Source organism: Sardina pilchardus, chromosome 10, assembly GCF_963854185.1.
Source record: "Sardina pilchardus chromosome 10, fSarPil1.1, whole genome shotgun sequence".
NCBI lineage: Eukaryota > Metazoa > Chordata > Actinopteri > Clupeiformes > Clupeidae > Sardina > Sardina pilchardus.
Window position 1 is genome coordinate 24,982,728 of NC_085003.1, and position 21,415 is coordinate 25,004,142.

The 21,415-nt window shown below is 47.7% G+C and overlaps 1 long non-coding RNA gene across 2 annotated transcripts; it reads left to right on the forward strand.

Moving 5' to 3' along the window:
- The first annotated feature begins 16,823 nt into the window (after positions 1-16,823).
- Positions 16,824-17,792, forward strand: LOC134094754 (uncharacterized). Of its 2 annotated transcripts, none has more exons than XR_009940490.1 (3): positions 16,824-17,117; positions 17,201-17,491; positions 17,570-17,792. It is a non-coding gene; the product is annotated as an uncharacterized LOC134094754 (long non-coding RNA). The 2 variants fall into 2 exon arrangements; XR_009940489.1 differs by having other exon boundaries at positions 16,824-17,054.
- The last annotated feature ends 3,623 nt before the right edge of the window (positions 17,793-21,415 follow it).

Below are 21,415 nucleotides of genomic sequence, written 5' to 3' on the forward strand. Positions count from 1 at the left end.
CCCACAGCTGTGTGTCACTGACTCGCCCGGCTCTGTTGGGTATAATCACCCTCGGCGAGGAGACTGGGACATAAAACAAGGCCCTGCCTGCTCCAAAATGGCCGTCTTGTGGGATTTATTGGGTACAGAGACCCTGCCAAGAGCCTAGAGCCTCATAAATGCTGTGCAATCACACTGGGGGGAGCCAGGAGAGCAGGGGGGCTTTGACGCACAGGAAGTGACAGTCCTGTCTCATTCTTTCTTTTCTTTTTTCTTTGTCCCCTTGTCGTCTTTAGCCCAATTTTCTGGCATCTCCTCAGCCTCCTGTCCTCTGTCCCCCACATCACACCATGCACACAGCCGCACAGTGTGTGTGTGTGTGTGTGTGTGTATGGTGGGGAGGGGAGGGGGGGTTGTTCTTTCTCTGGGACGCTCCCGTGAAGCACTCTGGAACTGTCCGGAACACACCGCTGTGTGTCCGCTGCGTTTTTTTGTGTCTGACAGCAGGTGCAGCCAGCATGCAGGCCGCTGCCAGAATTGATTAGTCGCAGTGCTGGCGACGGATGTGAGAGTCCAGAGGCACTCCACTGTCTTTACAACACACCCCCACCCCCACCACCACCACCTCCACCCACCCCACTGCCGGTTCTGCCAGACCCAGGGCCAGCTGGAGATCAGTTCAGACCAAGATGGAGAGGCATCAGGAGACATGGGTGGGGGAAGAAGATGGGGTTGCAAAGGGGGTGGGGGTGGGGGTGTGAGAGGAGGAGGAAGGACTATCTGGCTCTTCCAATATCACCCCCTTCGGAAAAGCTGAGCTAGCAGCACCAAGAATAATGGACGTTTTCTCTCTCTCTCTCTCTCCCTCCCTCCTTCCTTCTCTCTATCCCTCTCTCTTCCTCTCTCTTTGCTGTGAAGCCAGTGGGCCGAGACTAAGTGCATGGGAATGAGAGCCAGACAGCTTTACCACCTGTCTGTGTCCCTGGGGCCCGCCGTGACCAATAGGAGAGGCAGCCGGCCCTTTGCTGCTGCCGCGGTCACCGCCGCCGCTACGCCCTCAGGTAGACGCACAGAGAGAGGATTATTCTCCGTCGAGCATGACGCTGTGATTGGTGAGAGAGAGGGAACAAGAGAGAGAGAGAGAGAGAGAGAGAGAGAGAAAGCAGCACGACAGCAAATCACGCAGCTTTGATTTTCGGGATTGACATGCACCGTTAAGACTTCATGTCAGACTTGCTGTGCATTTATGGCAGATTTTCAGGGTCTGTAACACAAACACATGTTCTGTGTGTCATTGATGTTGATGGGCTCAGAAAGTCCAGGTATATTCAGACCTGTCTAAACACATACTGTACATATGATCAGCTTCACTTTGTTCACATTTAGGATATACACAGTTTGAATGATAAATATGAGATATGGGTTATTCAAAATGTGTATTGACATTTTACTAATGTAACTGTAAGATCAGCTGGCACAATTTCCATCTGAAAGACAAGGCTAGAGAAAGCTACAGTAGCATTTTCCCTTTGTAGTTCTACCGTTTTCTTATTTATGACACTGCAGGGCTACATGGGCAAATTGTTTTAGATAATCTTCCTCTACACACTGTAATTACAGGCATCTCCCACAGCAGTTCTGCACTGCTAATAGTCATCAAATGACAGTGTGGTCCCAGCATGAGGTTATTATCCTCCCAGAAGGCTTTTCTTTATCCTGTCCCATAAAATAATTACATAGCATTCCAAATCCATACCACCCATTGTTACAACGGTGACGGTAAAGTATAGTGCGACGCGTCTGTGAAAGCACAGGAAGAGTATCTGGGCGGTTGGACTCCTGGCATGGCTGGCTGGCTGGCTTGTATCTCCATGCACAAATGAGTCTCTTTTACAATTTACAACAGACCAGGTGTCCTCTTTGTCCATTTCGTTCCACTTCCATAGCTTGCAGTATTTCTTGAGTCAGGCCTTCAGTTGAATATGTTACTGAGGGCTATATTTGTGCTTCCTTTCCTTGGGAAAACAATGTCCTTGGTCCCAGAACGCTCGGTTTTGTGCTACTGCAGGTACTTTACACAGACCTGTACGAAGTCCCACATGCACTGGCCCACATGTGAGCTAGTCTTGTTTCCATGACCACCTCCCAGCCCTTCCTGCTGCATGGTCCTGTGATTTCATTTTTTTTTTTTTTTTGCAAAGCTTGTTTTTGCTTCAAATGAAATTACACTCTCAGCTTTTCCGCACTTGGCGTCAAGCCGCTATGTGTTTTCGTGCCGACGTCCTCCACTGTGTTGTGTTAGCTCAGTCTGAACGCTGTTTATTTTAATGGTTCATTTCACTAATACAGCACTCGGGAGTCCGGCATGTGGACACAGGCATTATCATCTGCTGTTCTGCCCCTTTAGATTTCTAACCATCTGTTAAGTGCGATCTCCTCTCCGAGCCTTTCAGCGTGGTGTGGGGGCGGCCGAACGCTTGAGTTTTAAATTAGGCGCAAGAACTTGCCACACAGCGATGCTAGCAAACCATTAGTCCGGACCGACCGTAGAACTGTCACGAAAATCAACCCATGCCTGAAGCATTCACCTAAATGCCCATGAGTGTGTCAGCGAAGCACTTAACGCTTTGTGTCAGCGCGAATCACAAATATGGAAGTGGGACTTTTTTCTACCTGCGGCGAGGCTAGAAAGGCTCCATTGAGCAGAGCCGTCCGAAAATCACCGGCTGTGGTTTCCACAGGTGGCCGGCGCACCTCACGCGCACCTTCAGTACGAATATCCATCGTTGAGCGAATGTACGTACCATGACAGATGTACTTCCTCTTGTAAGGAGAAAGGGGGGGGGGAACTACCCGCTGGCTCTTTCCAGGGGAGCACATCTCCAACACTTTCCCCTCTCTAGACGTATTACGCATCCACTTTACTGCTGCGAGCACCCCGTGGGGTTTCCTGTGGAAGGTTCTTAACGGTAACCCGCTCCAGAGGGGGGTCTGGTTCTGCCCTGGCCCAGATCCATGTTGAATCCGAGCCAGAACCCACCACGGTCCACTGATCCACTCGGTCCAGGGTGCTTGCTGGTCCCGTCAGACCTTCATCTTTGGGGGGCCCCGTGTGTGAGAGGTCCAGTTCTCTGTGGCCCCTCGCACGATTGGCTGATTGCGCTCCCAGAAGGCCCGCTGAAGCTGAGGACCTGTCGGAGCCCGCGGCCCGGTCCATCCATCACGGGAGCGGGGCGGTCTGGGGCGGTCTGGAGCGGACTGCTGCCTCCTCCAAGTCCACCAGCCTCGGGTTTATTAAGCTGCCACATCCACACGCAACGCAAAGAAACACTAACAAGCCTAGACATGGGGTCTGACTTTAAAATAGTTAAATGCACACAGACACACAGACACACACACACACAGACACATACAAACATACACACATATAGTCACTAATAAAATATGGATGTACTCACAGTGTCACATACCATGTGCGTATTAGATTCTGGTGTTGTTATCGGAGAATACACACACGCGCACACACACACACACACACACACACACACACACACATAGTTGAGGCACTTAGCTCTGGGGTGCTATCAGAGTGTTTTGCATTACCCACTTTGCGCAGGCCAGGTTTTGCGTAACTCTAGAGCAGCAGCAGGCCCCATCCCAAATGGCATCTCTACTCTGGACCCGATACCGCACTCATCTGACGCACTAGCGCCGGATCGGCACCAGGATAGGGCCAGAACCGCCGGCCCGCCCCCCGCCCGCCCACCGGAGAGTCCGTTCCCATCTCTCTCTCCCTCTCTCTCGTCGTGGCCGCAGTAGCTGACCCAGGTGCCTCTGGCCCCTGGCCGGCCAGCCAGCTGTGTTATCCTATACCCCCCTGCGGTCAGGGAGCTCATTTGCAAATGCGCTTCGGTGTGTGTGTGGGGGGGGGGGGGCGGCCCCCGCACGCCTCGAAAACCCCTTCCCAGGTCCCAGACAGCCCGCCAGCCACGGTCAGAATTCCAGCGGAAAGTTCTCCGCACTGCGGTCTGGCCGCGTCCCAGCCTGTCAGTGGGGAACGCACCGGTGATTCAAAAGCCCACTTGATGGCCTGCAAAAGGTACAGTAGACTTCCCAAAGTATTTTCGTGCTGCCGTGGGCTTTTGCGTCCTTCTTGCAGCTAAGTTGAGATAGGAGTCACCCCTCTCATTGACACGAGTGGACCCTGGACAGCGTCCACGACCGCCACAGATAAGATTTGCATTGCAACCTCCTTATTTTAGTTTCAGACCGTCTCTCTCATTCTCTCTGTCTCTTTCTCGGAGTCTGACCAGTCCAACATTTTTCCTGCTGCCAGAGCCACATTGTGGAGACCAGCAACCAAAATAGCACCGAAGCCTACGATTGCTCTGGCCCCGTGCTGGCCCAAATCTGGTCCAGGTCCGCGTGACCGGAGACAGACATTTGAGCATGTGTGTACAGACATCTGAGATATGTGCGTAACATTCAATCTCCCAGATATCAAGGCCACTGAAACTGCGCTGAAATTTTCCCAGATTTGGCCCATTATATTTTGTCTGTCAGTGATAAAGCATCTATTGTGTGAAGTGAAATAACACATTAAAATGGTAATCTGTAGCAGGGGTCTGTTCCAATCACAAAGCCGTGTTTTTCCAATTTCAAATGAAATATAACTTGATATAACAGCAATGTGCTTCACAGCATAGTGAGTCATCTTCAGACATGAAGGGTCATGGCGGTGGAGACTAAACAATGGCTATACACAAAGATCAAGCAAATGTCACTTGAGGATCTGTAAATAGTTCATTTCTTTTATAGTTTCCCACTGGAGACTGAAATAAATGTTTTTTTAATGTTATACACAGAGGAAGGCGAATGTATATCTGGAAGCAATCATTAAACAGCAGTATGTTTATGCATTTGCCAAAGCACTATTCAGTTTTACGCCTCCTATTAAAAACACTCAGTGGCGTGGCACTGACTGAAGGCTTCTTACTCACCCACACCCATTAACTTTACAGTGAAAAAACAGCCAAATCTCCCCTGTTAGCACTGGAATGTCTTCTATCCAATTCTCCATAGCAAACAGAACGATTAGTCTATACGCCTACCCCAGCACACCCGTGCAGCACCGACCAAACGTCTAATGGCTCTAAAGGCTGTTTTTACGCTCCTGCATCGACTACACTGTTGCCTCGACACTGGCGTGAACCTTTTGAAGTTCTAGAGTCTCCTGTGTCTGAGCTGCTCGGCTCTGAGCTGCTCACGGTAATGTAGTCAGAATGTCAAACTCCGTAGACTGCCATGCTGCTGCAATACTAATCTTATTTGTTGGGCCTTCACTTGCTTGGATTTTGTAAAAGTTATTGAGAAATAGACACAGTATATAATCCAATGACCTGGTTATTGTAACCAGAAATAACTCTCAGTTTATTTGTGACGTGTCTGTCAGACAGTTGGTTATGTTAGCAAGCAAACTTCCCACAGCTGCACACAAAGTAGGCCTATTCTGGCATATTTGTCATACTTTTCATTTCACACCCACTTAGTGCCACTCAGATTTGTTCAGTGCAACAAAAGTATTAGCTTTGTACTTTCATATTCCAATAGTCCAACAGGATGTTTTGTGCACACAGTATGAATGTGAGGCCACCATTGAGTTCTGACCCAAATAAGATCAGAAGAGAGAGGTGAAATCTGGGCCAGGGAGGATGTTGGTAAATAAAACTGAACTGCGTCCATTGCAGACATTTTACGATCGGCTTTAGAAGAAAATGTTTGTGAGGCAGAGAGCCATTAAGAGAAAGTCCCCTAAAATGTCTGCAGAACTGACTCAAACATCAAACAACTTCAGCAAACATAAAGTTTAACGTCCAAGGTCAGAGGGTTAGGAACATGTTTCATTTGATTTCATTTCATGACTTTGTTCTTGTGGATAGTGTACTTTCTTTGTCTTTTGTTGTGCAGCCATATTTAAATATATCTCTCTGTGGACCACCACATCACAGGACTGTCAAGGTGTTTTCATTTTAAAATTAAAACTGCCTCAAGACTTTGTCTCACCCAGTTTTGGCACAAAAATACATTTCCTTTGGAAACGTGGTGCTTTGTTCTAATTTCACACTGGTACAAGAATTACTTTACAGCGGACAAATTCACTAGAGAGTCAGTAGCAACTGTTGTTTTCAAAGTGACTTTTTTTTTGGACCTCTATATAAAACTAAACTTACAGCATTTTTTCCCCCTGAATCTTGCGCCAATATCAAAGCAAATTTGCTTGTGTGCGACTTGAGACCACAACTGCCTGCAAACTCACTCCAAGTCAAGGTTTATTCATTTAGCACAGGTCTAAGGCAGATGAATGAACATTCTTACCCTGTGAGTAATGACTATCCATAATTGGTTGGGTCACGATAACATCAAGAACCACTTCCTGATTAATGGTGATATTATGGGATTTAGGTCTTTTCTGTGACAGGTCCCCTGGGTGGTTTTACAATATCATGACTGTTTATGCAGAATTTAAATGGCTGTGGGGTTTCCTGTAGATATTTAAAATAGCCTGTGTGAAATACCACAGCTATATCAAGGGAATATGTAATATATTAAGCCTCTTTATTACCTAAACATAAAAACTAAAAGTCAAGTTAATTTCTAATTAAGGTGCTGTAAATAACAAAGTATACACACACTATTTTCAAAGCCACACACACACACACACACACACACACACACACACACACACACACACACAAACAGTTCTTAGTTATGTAATGTGAGATAGCCACACCGTTCAATGCAGCTGTGCTTAAACTCAAAACAGGCAGTCACACACGCTCCCAGATAACCACAAGCGTGTGTTGTGCCTCCTATTGACAGCTCGGTGACGGTACCCATCAATTTAGCGCAGGTTCAGGTTCCGAATCGGCGGGATCTGGATGTAACTCTTGCCGCCGCTGCTCGGCGGGATGTCTTTAATTTGCATGTTGCCGGAACAGCGGCATCAGACGGTTGTAGATCTCAGCGACGGTTCCTTTAAAGTTCTCTGTCAGCACATTCTACCTGCCCCAGCTCCACAGTTATTCATCACATAGGTGCAAGCTTAAATCAGCTCAGCTGTGTGTGTGTGTGTGTGTGTTTGAATGTGAGTGCATCTGTGTACTTTTGTACAACAGACTGAAGTAGAGAGGGAAGCAGAGAGAGAGAGAGAGAGAGAGAGAGAGAGAGATGGAGTAACTTTTTTCAAAGACATGTTGACTAGTGTGCCTGAACAAGTCTGTAAGACAGATGGCAGGCTCCTGCTCTCGGGGAGGGAGAAGCTGCTGTTCAATCTGTCCTTGTCCTAATGAGTGCATTTACAAACCTCATCAATTATAGCATCTGCATGTGTTTAGCATATGTGATTACAGATCGGCTCAATTGAATTCCATAGCAACGGAAGTGACACGGGAGGTGAGGCTGGTAACCATGGCGATCGAAGCACAGTTAGCCATGTCTTTTAGACGACTTCTCTGAGGCTAGGAGTCAAGCAAGCACCTATAGGCTGTGTCTAAAACCACCTACTTTCACACTCCAAATATACTTTGTTTAAATAGTGCAGATATTGGGACAATATTAACCATTGAAAAGTGGGCGTTATGCAAGTAAGCACTCGAGCATGGGTTTGCGTTTGAGACGCAGCCCTAGACTGTGTACACATACAGTACACACCATCTTAGCAGCACTAAATAACTCTTTAAGCTGCGGCTCTCTGACACTCAAGTGACCTTTGACCCAGAAACGGTGTCTGACGTGTTGTTTGTGTAAAAATGCCCCGTTCAATTACAGGCAACTCCTTTTGCGTTCAGAGGGTCCCTGATGATCGTAAATCACGACTGGGTCACCTAGTTAAAACACTGGAGTCAATACAACGTCAACAAGCAGTGACCCGCCAACAAATGAACATCTGTGTGTTGTAGCGCGGCACATAGGATATTCCCGTCCGTTCGTCTCAGGAACACACGTGTCCAGCACCTCGGTGATTCACAGCTGCCGAGATGTAATCCATATGGCCTCGTGGGCCGGATGACCAAACCTACGGGGAAGGAAAGAGAGATTGAGGCCGGCTCCGAAGTTGGTGCGCGATCCAGTGCCGTGTGTATACATTAGGATACATTTGCATTATTTTCCAATGAGAGGACGATTGAGTTGGACACCACATGACAGCTACCATATACTCTCATTAGCCGGCGCCTTTCTCCTGACCTCCACTCGTTTAATTGGAACAGGAACCAGTTCACGTCTAACAGGATGTGCATAATTGAATCAGTGACAGAAATGTGCCGAGCTTCTTAAAGAGAAAAAAAAGTCTGTGAAAGCAGTGTGGTGTGTTGATGCGCAGGCAAAGGAAATATGGAACTGCTCAGAGGGGGGAGAAAAAACAACCTGTCTTGGAGAAGAGAAAGTTCACATTTGAGTCAGGGAAATGGTTCGCAGGGCGTTGCGTTCTCCAGCTGAGAGACGTCCGTGTGTGCAGTAAGTGCCCATATGGTGCCGTACGGAGTCCTCTTCGTGCCAGGCCAAGACACTCTTCTCCGCAGCACATGGAGTCCACCTCTGTCCCTCTCATATCACACTGACATTTTCATGAATAATGGCGCGGGGTCCAAGGTCCATTTAATGATAAATCAATTCATGACTAAATGTCATTGTGCTCTTAGGTTAACCTCTGAGAAATTCAGTAAAAATAGAGTATTTAATGTCACGCACAGGTACAGAGGGGTTACGAGGCGAACAAAAATGCAGTTAGAATGACCGAGTAAAAATGCCATGGAACACGTTCCATATTGACATTTATAGTTTTGTTTTGAAATGTAGAGTTCTGGCTGATTAAAGTGAAATCGCGATGAAAACCAGAGCTTTTGGAGAGGTATGGAAAAACATAAATAGGGCAAGAGACATCAGGGCATCGGGCAAATGAGTTCATTACACTGCAGAGTACAATTTGGCAGTAAAATCAAAGGCACATTTTGATCAAAAGAAACAGAAAATAAAGAAAGTTAATAAGACAAATATGTGTTTGCAACTCAGTTTTTTTGTTTTGTTTTGTTTGTGTGTGTGTGTGTGTGTTTATGTGTGCTTACGTGCTTATTTGTTTACAGAGAGGATAGTCTTCGGGGTCCTTGATGACATCTGCACGGCATGGGGGAGATGATCTTGTGGGGGGCCTCTGGACACGGATCCGTCCACCCGAGGACTCGTAATTCCTGCCATTAAATAGCCTTGGTGTCTGGAGCCTCACGCAAGCAGACAGGGCTGCTTTTGACATCATGTTTCAGCGTCTAGCTCCAGGCATAAACAAAACTCGGAGGGGCCCAGAAATAAATGCAGCTTATCGTATAAAAGGTCTCGGGTGGCACGAGCGCGGTAGGATGCATCGGCTTCGCCAGGCGTGGAGTATCGAGAGACAGATCTCTCTGGCACGCTGAAGATGGTCTAACTGCCAGGACGTAGCTGCGTTGCGGTTCTAGACTGCACCAAACAGACAGTGGATTAGACTGCCTCTCAGGTCTGCCAGCGTTTTTAGATGAAGTGAGCTGCTCTGAGAATATAAGGTGTCTGGAAGAGTTAAGGCTCTGGTAAGAGCAAAACATAAATCTGCCCAAGTTCCTCTGCTTCATGTTTCCTGTTTACCAATGGAGAAGCAACAGGGACAGGGGATAAACTTCAGCAGAAATACCCATGAGTGGAGGTTATCTATTGCAAGAGCTCAAGATGGATTTGTGCGCAAAAGACATGAAAGAGAGTGACAGCTTGGAAGCACTCTGTGGCAACGGAAAGTTACCGTTTCTAAAACCATAGTAACAAGTAACATTGCGTTTAAGTACATTGAGCATGTGTGTGGGGCCAAAATAGCCATTAGTATTGCGTTCCCTGCATGCATTTCATCATAAGATATTAATTTGTTTAGTTAAGCACTAACCACTCATGCAGTAATGGGAATGCTTAGCATTTGAAAAGTGTCATCAGTGATGAAATGGACACTCCACACAGACTTGTTTTGGCCCCTTATACTCACCACTTGGGCTTTGATACAGCACTACACGATCAGTATTTTTTTGTTCAATATTTTTGTTTTATATTTTTTTGGGCGTTTTATGCCTTTATTGATAGTGACAGGAAGTGAATGGGAGAGAGAGCGGGGGTGGGATCTGGAAAGGACCACAGGGCAGGAATCGAACCTGGTGACCGGCGTACAGTGTAGGTGCCCCAGACAGTTTTTGTCCAATATTGAAATGGCCTTTTGTGGTTGGGCATATCAGTGATGAACCCTGTTCACCCTCTCCACCCAAGGAGCACCCAGCGCATGGGCAGCAGACAGGGAGTGTGTGCAGCAGAAGAACACTGAGAGCAGAGCAGCGAGACAGACCACAGCTCTGTACATCAGTATAATGTGAAGTGCGCTAATTCAGGACACACACATACACTTGCACACACACACACACACACAAACACACACACACACACACACACACACACACACACACACACACACACACAGATAGACAGACGCACACACACAAACACACACACACACACACACACACTCACACTCACAGGGAGAGAGAGACCTCAGTCAAGAGGGTGAATAAAGTCATTGAAGTAATGAATTAAGGACGAGGTGATGCATTGGCGCGGTTCTTAGTGAGGCGCTAATGGCTAATGTGCCCAGGTCCTTCATTTACTCTAATTATGCAGACAGCCATTATCTGTGTCGTCTCGTTTCTGCTCAAATGGAAATGGCCTGCTGGAAGTGAGAGTGCCGTTCCTGATGGCTGGCACCGCGGGCACCGTCGACGTGCCCCTGCACTCGTGATAAGAGGGGCATCGGAGGGGCAATGCTGACCACGGGGTGCCATCTTGGGCCAAAGCCCCAGAGGACTACCACTGCAGCGTCCAGTAACACTTACGGTCATTTTCTCTCATCAGAAACCATGTATAAGTAGATAGATAGATACTTTATTGATCTCCAAGGGGAAATTCAAATAAACAGGCTTATATTGTTGTTTATAAGAAATCCCGACTTTACTAACTATTCACTTACTTACATCATAGTGTCCTTTACATGTCCTTTTTCTGTCTTTATGTGAAACATTATTGTCAGTGGTTTGTTACGAATTGTTCTTTTTTTTCTCTGGACAACCAGCTTTTGAACCTGGCAACCAACAACACAACACAACACTACTGTCCAGAACAGAGCAATATACACAATACACAAGAAGTTGTGTGAAATTGGATGAGTTTGGTTAATGTTTGTTCTTTGCTTATACTGTATACACACACTTTGAGTGATTGGATGTAACAGGTGTGGGTCTGTGAGCAACTACTGAAAAACAAAAAGCGTTGGTCTTCTGTGACCATCAGTCTACAGCTGCAGAATACTGTCTGGCCAGTATTTTGCACTATAGCCCCCTCTCTTCAATACCTGTATATGTGTGCAGTACGTGCCATTGTGTTTTTCTGGTTTGGTTTGAGGTTGTGTGTGTCTTGTGTGTTTTATATATTTTCCGAGGGCTTGTACCATAACTGGTTAGGACCAGCAAAATGCAAACAAATGACACACAGAGAGAGCCACACTTACTCAAATAGGATATAGTTAAAGGAACAGTATGTAGGATTTTGGCCAAAACTGGTACTGCAATCACTTTCAAAATATTGTAGAGTGGTGTATCTCCTCCCCCTCCCCACTGAGTCGAAGCTGGCAACCCAGATGCCAAAACACTGTCTGGCCAGTATTTCGGACTATAGCCCCTCTCTTCAATACCTGTATATGTATGCAGTATGTGCCATTGTGTGTGTGTCAAAGGCTGTGGATTGATGTGCATTTTGTTGTGTGTTTGTGCACCTATTTTGATGTGACGGTTTGAAGTCCTGTGATTGTTTACATTGTTGTGGACTGTTATGATCACTACGTAGATCCCTAGAATGCTTATTATTGGTTGCTGTGCTGCACGTGTGATGAGACTGCATGTAAACATACACACCTGAGACCTTTCCCTACCAATGATCCTATTAGCCAGCCATTGGCTAGAATGCTAACTCCTTCCCCCATAAAAAGCCATGGACTCCAAACTTACGGGATCTCCACGGCAATCGAATGACTGGCCCGTCACCGCTCCCCGCCTGCATCAGATCCAGAACGTCGCTCTCCTGACCACGGTACCTCCGATGAAACGCCGCCGCTGTCATCGCCTGCTTCGATCCCGCTGCCGCCTGCCTTCCACCGTTCTCGAGCTACGTCCCCGACACTGAGTCTTTGATGAGTGCAACGATCCCTGACCGAAGGGCCGTAAGATTTTCACCTGTTAAATGTGTTCGAAGTTTGAATACTCCCGCGGTGTCTAGTTTGTGATTTGCTGTTTCTGTTAACTCGTCAGCTCCCGAGAAGACTGACTGTCTAGCAACCCGGAAGTTCCGGACTGGATTGGAGCTGGATGCAACTCGGGATCGTGAGCTGGATTTAGGACTGAGTGACCCCTAGTGGCATCGGAGTGGTTTTCCCCTCGATTTAACCCCAACCCCTTGGCCTTGTGATAACGTTCCTGAGAGACTGTGCTGCTTGGTGATATTACCCCAGAGAGACTGTGTTATTCGTCAAGCTCTGATTCTACTTTTATTGAATAGTATTTTTATAATTTGTTTTCTTTTCTACTGTGTAATATTAATAAATCAGATACTTTTATATAGATACTGGTTTCAGTGTTTTGTGTTGTTGTGGCCCGGGGTCTGAAATATATAATTACTGGTTGACCGGTGACATAATTTTGGCGTAGTCTGGCACGACCCCTTCCCACGACAATACAAAAATGACTGATAGTGATAGCTCAGACAGTACTGCTAATCCTCCTGTGATTAACACTATGGTCATGCCCTGGTTTATGGGGATGCCTTGGGTGCCCAAGTTCTCAGGGGAGGGAGGCCAGGTAAAGTTTATGGACTGGAAACTTCAAATTGAAGCTATGCTTAGGGCCCAAGGACTGACTGAAACACAAAAAACTGACTTCATTATTGGTGCTTTAGACGGGGCCGCCAGGCGAGAAGTGCTACTTTTGGAGGATGAAAAAAGAAACTCTGCTACTGAAATTTTAAAAGAACTAGACACTTTTTATAACAAAACCGCAACACTAGCCCAGATTAGAGTGCAGTTTTTTAAATGTGTACAAAGTGAAGGGGAAAGTATCGGGGCTTTTGTTCTTCGCCTTCGTGAATTGTTCCTTAGGTGGCGTGAGAAGGAACCTAGGGGCTCTGCACAGGATGACTCTACAGCCCGTGACCAATTCATCTTGGGCCTCAGATCCGTCACCATCCAGAGGGAGTTACAGCGTCTGGTGAGGCGGGAAGAACGCTTTACCTTTTCAGATGCCTCTGCTGAAGCTCGGGCACTTGAAGCAGACCATTTGGGTGAAGATGCAGTAACCTCCAGGGTGAGGGCTCACCATCCACGAGAGGCACTGGGAAGCGACCTGGAGAAGTGGAAAGAAACTTTCAAGGCGGAGGTACGGCAAGAAATTCAAGATCAAATATCGTCCCTGGGCAGGAGCATAGCTGAAGAGGTTCGACGTCAACTGTCCCCAGCCCCTTTGAGTCCGGCAGTGGGGAGGAGAACACCTACTAGGCCGCCATCAGCCGGGGCCAGATATAGTCCCTCTTCAAGAGCCCAGCCAGCTTTCCAATGGGACAGTCAAGGTAGGCCCATCTGCAACCTCTGTAATAAAGTAGGTCATGTAAAGAGGAATTGCCAGGAAAATTTAAACTAGAACACCCAGCTACCGCCAGGCAGGTGGCTGGGAGGGGTCTGGACAGAACAGAAGGGGAGATACAGAAGCCTGACATTGTTGGAAGTTGTCCTGGGGTAGAAGTGGAAGTAGCTGGGGTTAAGGTCCCATGCATATTAGATACCGGCTCTCAAGTGACACTTTTTAGCGAATCTTTTATTCAGAAATGGCTGGGGCACATTAAACCAAGAGGGACAGAAGACTTGAATTGGCTCACACTTAAGGCTGCTAATGGCCTTTCCATACCATACACTGGCTATGCTATCCTGGACTTTGCTGTAGCAGGGGTTAAGGTACCTGGGAAGGGAGTTGTCATTGTGAAAGACGAGTGTTTGGGGGTAGACAAGGGTGTCCTGGGAATGAACGTCATCACAGATTGTTGGAAAGGTCTGTTCAAGGAGGGACACCCAGGACCGGCCTCTTTTAAAGTGACCGTCTCTCCTGCGGCGAAAAAAGAATGGGAGCGGGCTTTTGTCGTGTGTAGTCACATATCACAGGAAGAGACGGGGGATGGCCGAGTCGGGGTGGCCCGCCTCAATCGCCAGTGCCCTGTGGAGATTCCCCCAGCCAGTGAGATGGTTTTGTGGGCTCAGATCCGAGACGGACAACATCCAACTGCAAAGTGCGTGCTGGTAGAAGGGACGGGGGAGGAGTCTGAGTGGCAAGTTGCAAGGACCTTGAGTTACACCAGAGGAGGTAAGGTGCCTTTAAGGATAAAAAATGTAAACCCTTACCCTATCATAGTCCCACAGCGCTACCCATTGGCCTATGTTTTTCAAGTATGCCCCCAACAGGTGCATGGGGAGCGAGAATTGGCCGTAAGGCTCACAGACCCTGGAACAGTTGAGGTCAACGTATACAACATCAAGAGCCCTCCAACAGCCAATCAGTCCCCCTCACCTATACAGCCTGGTGACGGTCTCTCTGAGGAACAGCAGGCCAAAGCAGACCAACTGCTCCATCGTTGGAGTGCCATCTTCGCAGCCCATGATGAAGATTTTGGTCGGACGGATGCAGTCCTCCATACAATTCCCACCGGAGAAGCTGCCCCCAGCCGCGAAAGGTATAGGCCCGTCCCTCCAACTTTATATTCAGAGTTAAGAGTCTTGTTGCAAAGTATGCTAGATAATGGAGTGATCAGGGAAAGTGCTAGCCCTTGGGCAGCTCCGATAGTCCTTGTGAAAAAGAAAGATGGAGCCTGGAGATTTTGTGTAGACTATCGGCGGCTCAATGCTCTAACCCACAAGGACTCTTTCCCTTTGCCAAGAATAGAGGAATCCCTAACCTGCCTCCGACAATCTAGCTGGTACTCCACCTTGGACCTGGCCAGTGGCTACTGGCAGGTGGAGGTGGACTCCCGTGACAGAGAAAAAACGGCATTCACGACCCCACTGGGCCTATACGAGTTCAATAGGATGCCTTTTGGACTCTGTAACGCGCCAGCGACTTTTCAGCGCTTAATGCAAAGGTGCCTGGGGGGGATGATCAATGACTCCTTACTAATTTATCTTGATGATGTCCTTCTCTTTTCCTCAGATTTTGACAACCATCTAAAACACCTTGAAGCTGCTTTTGAGAAATTGTGGAAGTATGGCCTAAAACTCCAACCGCATAAATGCAAGTTCTTTCAAAGGAAGGTCAATTTCCTGGGCCATGTGGTGAGCAAGGAGGGAGTAGCGACAGACCCTGAAAAAACCGCAGCAGTCCAACAATGGCCACCCCCTGCCACAGTGAAGGAGGTTAGGTCATTTTTGGGGTTTGTTGGTTATTATAGAAGATTTATTCCCTCCTTTTCTAAGATAGCTGCCCCCCTCCATAGCTTATTGGTTGGCACGGCTGCCCTAGGGAAGAAAGATCAGCCAGTGCAATGGACTCCTGAGTGTGATGCAGTTTTTAGGAGGTTGAAGGACTCCTTATTGAGCGCCCCCATCCTAGCATTTGCAGACTTTTCGAAGCCCTTTAACCTCTATACCGATGCCAGTTTTGAGGGGTTAGGAGCTGTACTGGCTCAGGTGCAAGAGGGTCGTGAGCGAGTGATAGCCTATGCTAGTAGGAGCCTTCACCCCTCAGAGAGAAATGACAAGAACTACAGCTCTTTTAAACTAGAACTCTTGGGTCTCAAGTGGGCGGTGACGGAAAAGTTCAAGGATTACTTATGGGGTGCCACTTTTACAATCTTCACTGATAATAGTCCTTTGGTCCACCTAGATTCAGCACGCTTGGGAGCAACGGAGCAGAGATGGGTGGCCCAACTTGCCAACTTCCAATTCACCCTCAAGTTCCGTCCAGGTGTTGCAAACCGCAACGCAGATGCATTATCCAGGTTGGGACCAATCCCTCAGCCACAGGCCAACATCCTGTACATCGGTGGAGAGGACCCCAGAGTACCAGAGGACTCTGAGGGCTGGCTGACACAGCAAAGAGCAGACCCAGCACTCCAGGAAATCTGCTCGTGGCTACGACAAGGTGAGCAGCCAGATCGAATCATCCGCCAAGCTGCTCCCGAGAGGGCACGTCGCCTCCTGTTGGATTGGGATCGTCTACGTCTGGGTACGGAAGGACTTCAACGAGAGGTGAAGGACCCTGTGACTGGACAGACCCGTAAACAGCTGGTAGTCCCCCAGGCACTAGCAAGGCGGCTGTGGGAACGTTACCATGTAGCACTCGGTCATCTGGGTGTGGAGAGGATCGAAGCAGCCATACGTCAAGGCTATTTTTGGCCCCGAATGGGTAGAGACCTGAGGGACTGGACGGCGGAATGCCCTACATGCACCTGCAATAAGGCTGGACCAGAGGTGAGAGCCCCCATGCACTCCATTTCCACTTCTTACCCTTTAGAGACTGTGGCCATCGATTACTTGTCCTTGGGGAGACCAGCGGATACCTACCCTTACCTGTTAGTTGTAACCGACCTGTTTTCTAGGTATGGCTGGGCCTTCCCAACTAAGGACCAGACAGCCGAGACCACAGCCCGGGTGCTCTGGCGGGGTCTGATTCAGACCTGGGGCTGCCCAGAGAAGATCCTGTCAGACCAAGGGGCAGCTTTCGAATCTTCACTGTTGGATCACTTGTGTCAGCTGTATGGGTGTATGAAGTTACGCACGACCCCTTACCACCCTCAGGGGAACGGGGCGTGCGAACGTTTCAATCAGACGTTGCTATCGCTGCTGGGTTCCTTGGAGGAACAAAACAAGGCTCATTGGCCAGATCATCTACCGGCGCTCCTCCTGGCATACAACACCACAGTACACTCCAGCACAAGTATGACCCCATACTTTGTCATGTATGGTAGGCATGCAAGGGTGCCGGTAGACATAGCCACCGGTACAGCACCACAGCAGCTTAAATACGATTTGAATGACTGGGTTCGTGCCCACCACAGAATACTGACCAATGCTTTTCAACAGGCCCAGTACCATAGCCAGAGACGGCAGGAACGAGATAAACAGCGTTATGACCGTAGGAGCCGAGCAGTACCTTTGCTACCTGGTGAAAGAGTGCTGGTGAGAAACTTCCGGAGACGCTCCCATGGGAAACTGGCCCCTCATTGGCAACCAACACCCTTTGTGGTCATTGCCCAGGTCCACTCAGGCCAACCGGTCTATAAGATACGCCCAGAAGGAAGGTCAGGACCAGAAAAGACCATACACCGTAACAACTTGCGCCCCTGCACCTGGGAACCGGAAACAGCCACCAGCGTAGGGACACCCATTGTTCGGTCACGTGAATCCAATCCTTTGTACCAGTTGAGTCAACCTATGTTCTTGCCTGTCCAGGTTCCAGCTACAGAGCCACCATCGGAACGTCCAGCAGATGGTCTGAATCCAGCCCAAGTGCCAGAGCCTCTAGGTGCCAATCAGCCCGGGCCGTCCACTCAATTGGCTACTCCCCAGGGTGAGGAAGTACAGAACCCCTTCCGGCGCTCCCAACGGGAGTCCCAAGGCATCTTGCCAAGAAGGTACAGACAATAGTAGTCAAGGGGACTGACCACTAAAACAGAGGGGGGGTTAAAGGGCACTATGGTAGGGTAGGAAGTTGAAGGCCACCATAGCAAAGGGGTATAGGGAGTGGTATTTTGGCCATTGAGGTGCTCGGGACGACCACCAGAACAGTGGGGGGGAATGTCAAAGGCTGTGGATTGATGTGCATTTTGTTGTGTGTTTGTGCACCTATTTTGATGTGACGGTTTGAAGTCCTGTGATTGTTTACATTGTTGTGGACTGTTATGATCACTACGTAGATCCCTAGAATGCTTATTATTGGTTGCTGTGCTGCACGTGTGATGAGACTGCATGTAAACATACACACCTGAGACCTTTCCCTACCAATGATCCTATTAGCCAGCCATTGGCTAGAATGCTAACTCCTTCCCCCATAAAAAGCCATGGACTCCAAACTTACGGGATCTCCACGGCAATCGAATGACTGGCCCGTCACCGCTCCCCGCCTGCATCAGATCCAGAACGTCGCTCTCCTGACCACGGTACCTCCGATGAAACGCCGCCGCTGTCATCGCCTGCTTCGATCCCGCTGCCGCCTGCCTTCCACCGTTCTCGAGCTACGTCCCCGACACTGAGTCTTTGATGAGTGCAACGATCCCTGACCGAAGGGCCGTAAGATTTTCACCTGTTAAATGTGTTCGAAGTTTGAATACTCCCGCGGTGTCTAGTTTGTGATTTGCTGTTTCTGTTAACTCGTCAGCTCCCGAGAAGACTGACTGTCTAGCAACCCGGAAGTTCCGGACTGGATTGGAGCTGGATGCAACTCGGGATCGTGAGCTGGATTTAGGACTGAGTGACCCCTAGTGGCATCGGAGTGGTTTTCCCCTCGATTTAACCCCAACCCCTTGGCCTTGTGATAACGTTCCTGAGAGACTGTGCTGCTTGGTGATATTACCCCAGAGAGACTGTGTTATTCGTCAAGCTCTGATTCTACTTTTATTGAATAGTATTTTTATAATTTGTTTTCTTTTCTACTGTGTAATATTAATAAATCAGATACTTTTATATAGATACTGGTTTCAGTGTTTTGTGTTGTTGTGGCCCGGGGTCTGAAATATATAATTACTGGTTGACCGGTGACATGTGCCATTTTCCGGTTTGGTTTGAGGTTGTGTGTGTCTTGTGTGTTTTACATCTTTTCCGAGGGCTTGTAACATAACTGGTTAAGTCCAGCAAAATGCAAACAAATGACAAGAGAGAGCCACACTTGTTTATATACTCCAATAGGATATAGTTAAATGAAAGACTTACTGTATGGGTGAAAAGCAGTAAAAGAGATGAATTAACATTTACAAATATCAAATTTGTCATCGTAAGTCATACATCTTTCATTTTCGGTCTTTATCTATTCTTTTAAACATGTAAACAACTTGTAGCAAACATCACTGCTGCAAAATAAACGAGTTGTACTACAGCAAATTGTGTGATGATTGAGAAAAGCCTTTAGCAAGTTCTCAGCGGTTTCACACATTGTACAGTATTAAGAGGAAGACAAAGGCTTGTCCACAAAAGCTTCGGCGCACGCTTTCAGTGAGCGATGCTGATGATGATGGGGAGGCGAGAAGCGTTTCCAGACTTGCAAGTGCGTGTTCCCGCTACGGCTCTCAGTTCTCATTAGAGTGCGGTGAGGATCAGTGAGGGGTATGTGTGTGTGTGTGTGGGGGGGGGGGGGGGGGGGGGGGGGGGGATCAGTGGGGCCATAGATCATCACCGTGAGTGATGACTCGCTGCAATCGGCGAGCGCCGGGACCACCGGTGAGCGCTTTGGAGGCACGACTCCCACCAGTGGCTGCCAAGGCAAACATGCAGATGTGTTTAATTACCCCAGTGCCTGCTCAGGAGCGGCCGCTCGGCAGACCCTCCGTGATGATCAGCACTTTTTTTTTATTCTGCCCCCACACACACACACACACACACACTGTAAATAGCTTGGCTCTGTGCCATCGCAGGCTTTTTACAGTAGAAAGAAGCGGCACCCTGAGCTGCACAGAATGTATGCCTGTACTGTATGTCTACGTCAGTGTACTGTATGTCGGATCCATGGCTACCTGGGGTGCTGGGCAAGTGAGATCAGCAATATTCTTAGCAGACAAGTTATGCCTCCTCCCCTCACCATGAATGAAGTACATTTTGTCCTTCATGAATTAGTCAGCCAACATAACATAACAAAACTACTTGAAAGAGGAGTTTGCCCTGGAACCAATCTGATAGGTCAGATCTGGGTATTTACCAGAGTCAGGAGCCCCATCACATTGGCTCTTCACCTGCTCTTTAAACAGAGGGGGGCAGTGTCCTCCATATTAAATCACGACACTGCCGCTTAAAAAAAAAAAAACATTCACATCACTTTGAAGGCAACACCTGACTCTGGTTAGACGGGAGCCTGCACACCTTGATAAGTGCAACTTAAGAGCAAGAATAACACAGGCGTAACACTGCTTACTTAACGGATCAGCCAATTCATTGATTAGCTGGTGTTTTGGCTGATCAGACCTTCAGCACAGATCCTAACATGACATGACTGATATTTTCTATCAGACGAGAGTGAGTGTCAGATCTGAGAAGTGTCTGTCCCACGGTCAGCTGCTATTTGAGGAGTCTGTGAGAGTATCACTGTGATGACTCATGAAGAAAAGGATTCCTATGCAGATGACTGTAGTGTTGTGTCTGATAGGGCAGTCCTGGTTTTCCCACACTGGATGTGCACCCTTTGTTTGTGTATCAATCAAATGATGTCAGTTGGTAATGGAGGAGCTGATGAATGGAATCTGAAAAACAGATTCAGATTCAACATCGCCATTTATGAACATGCCTTTAAAATGTTGGCCCATTACGATACTTATTCAGTTTTGGAAGATGTTTGTGCTCTGCAAATATAAACCATCTCCCATAAAAGAACAATGCCACATGAACTTGTTGAGGAACAATATCTGCAAAAGAAAAAAAAAAGAACAACATTACAGTGAATCATCAAATCCATCTCTGTGTCTTGGCAGCGGTGATGCGCGTATAAAAGTTTATAGATGTGGGTGCTGGCCTGGGAGAGTGTGGTGAGGTAATTGACGTGGAGCTCGGAGAAGCCTCTCTTGAGGACTCAGAGCTATCGTCACCCTCATTATTAGGAACCGGACTTGGCACGCGGCTCGAAAACACAAAAGGCAGAACAACAAAGCCACCCGACCATAAGGGCTTAGCGCACATGACGGCGAACGGGCCAAGCGAACAACCGGCCAACCGACTGCCAAAGAGTTTGGAGCGTCATTTTAGGGGTGACTCTTAAAGTTTAAGGTTCTGCTGTAAAAATGCAGCATGTTCTGTCCACAGAGTATGTAAAATCTTTTCTAATTCACTGAGAACAAGGCAGAAAAAAATTATAACTATTTTATGAACATGTGTTATTGCACTATGTGTTATTGCATATTAAAACAAACATTAAGAATTTTGTTAAATTTGTTAAATAAAATCTGCATTTTAAGGGATAAAGTAAATAAGTATAAAATACACATGAAAAGAGTTAAGCAAACTTCTGAGTCAAAAGTCACACTCTATATACACCTTTTTTTTTACAGTATACAGTTCACTGAACCATTGTCAATCATTCTCATAACTAAAACAAATCCG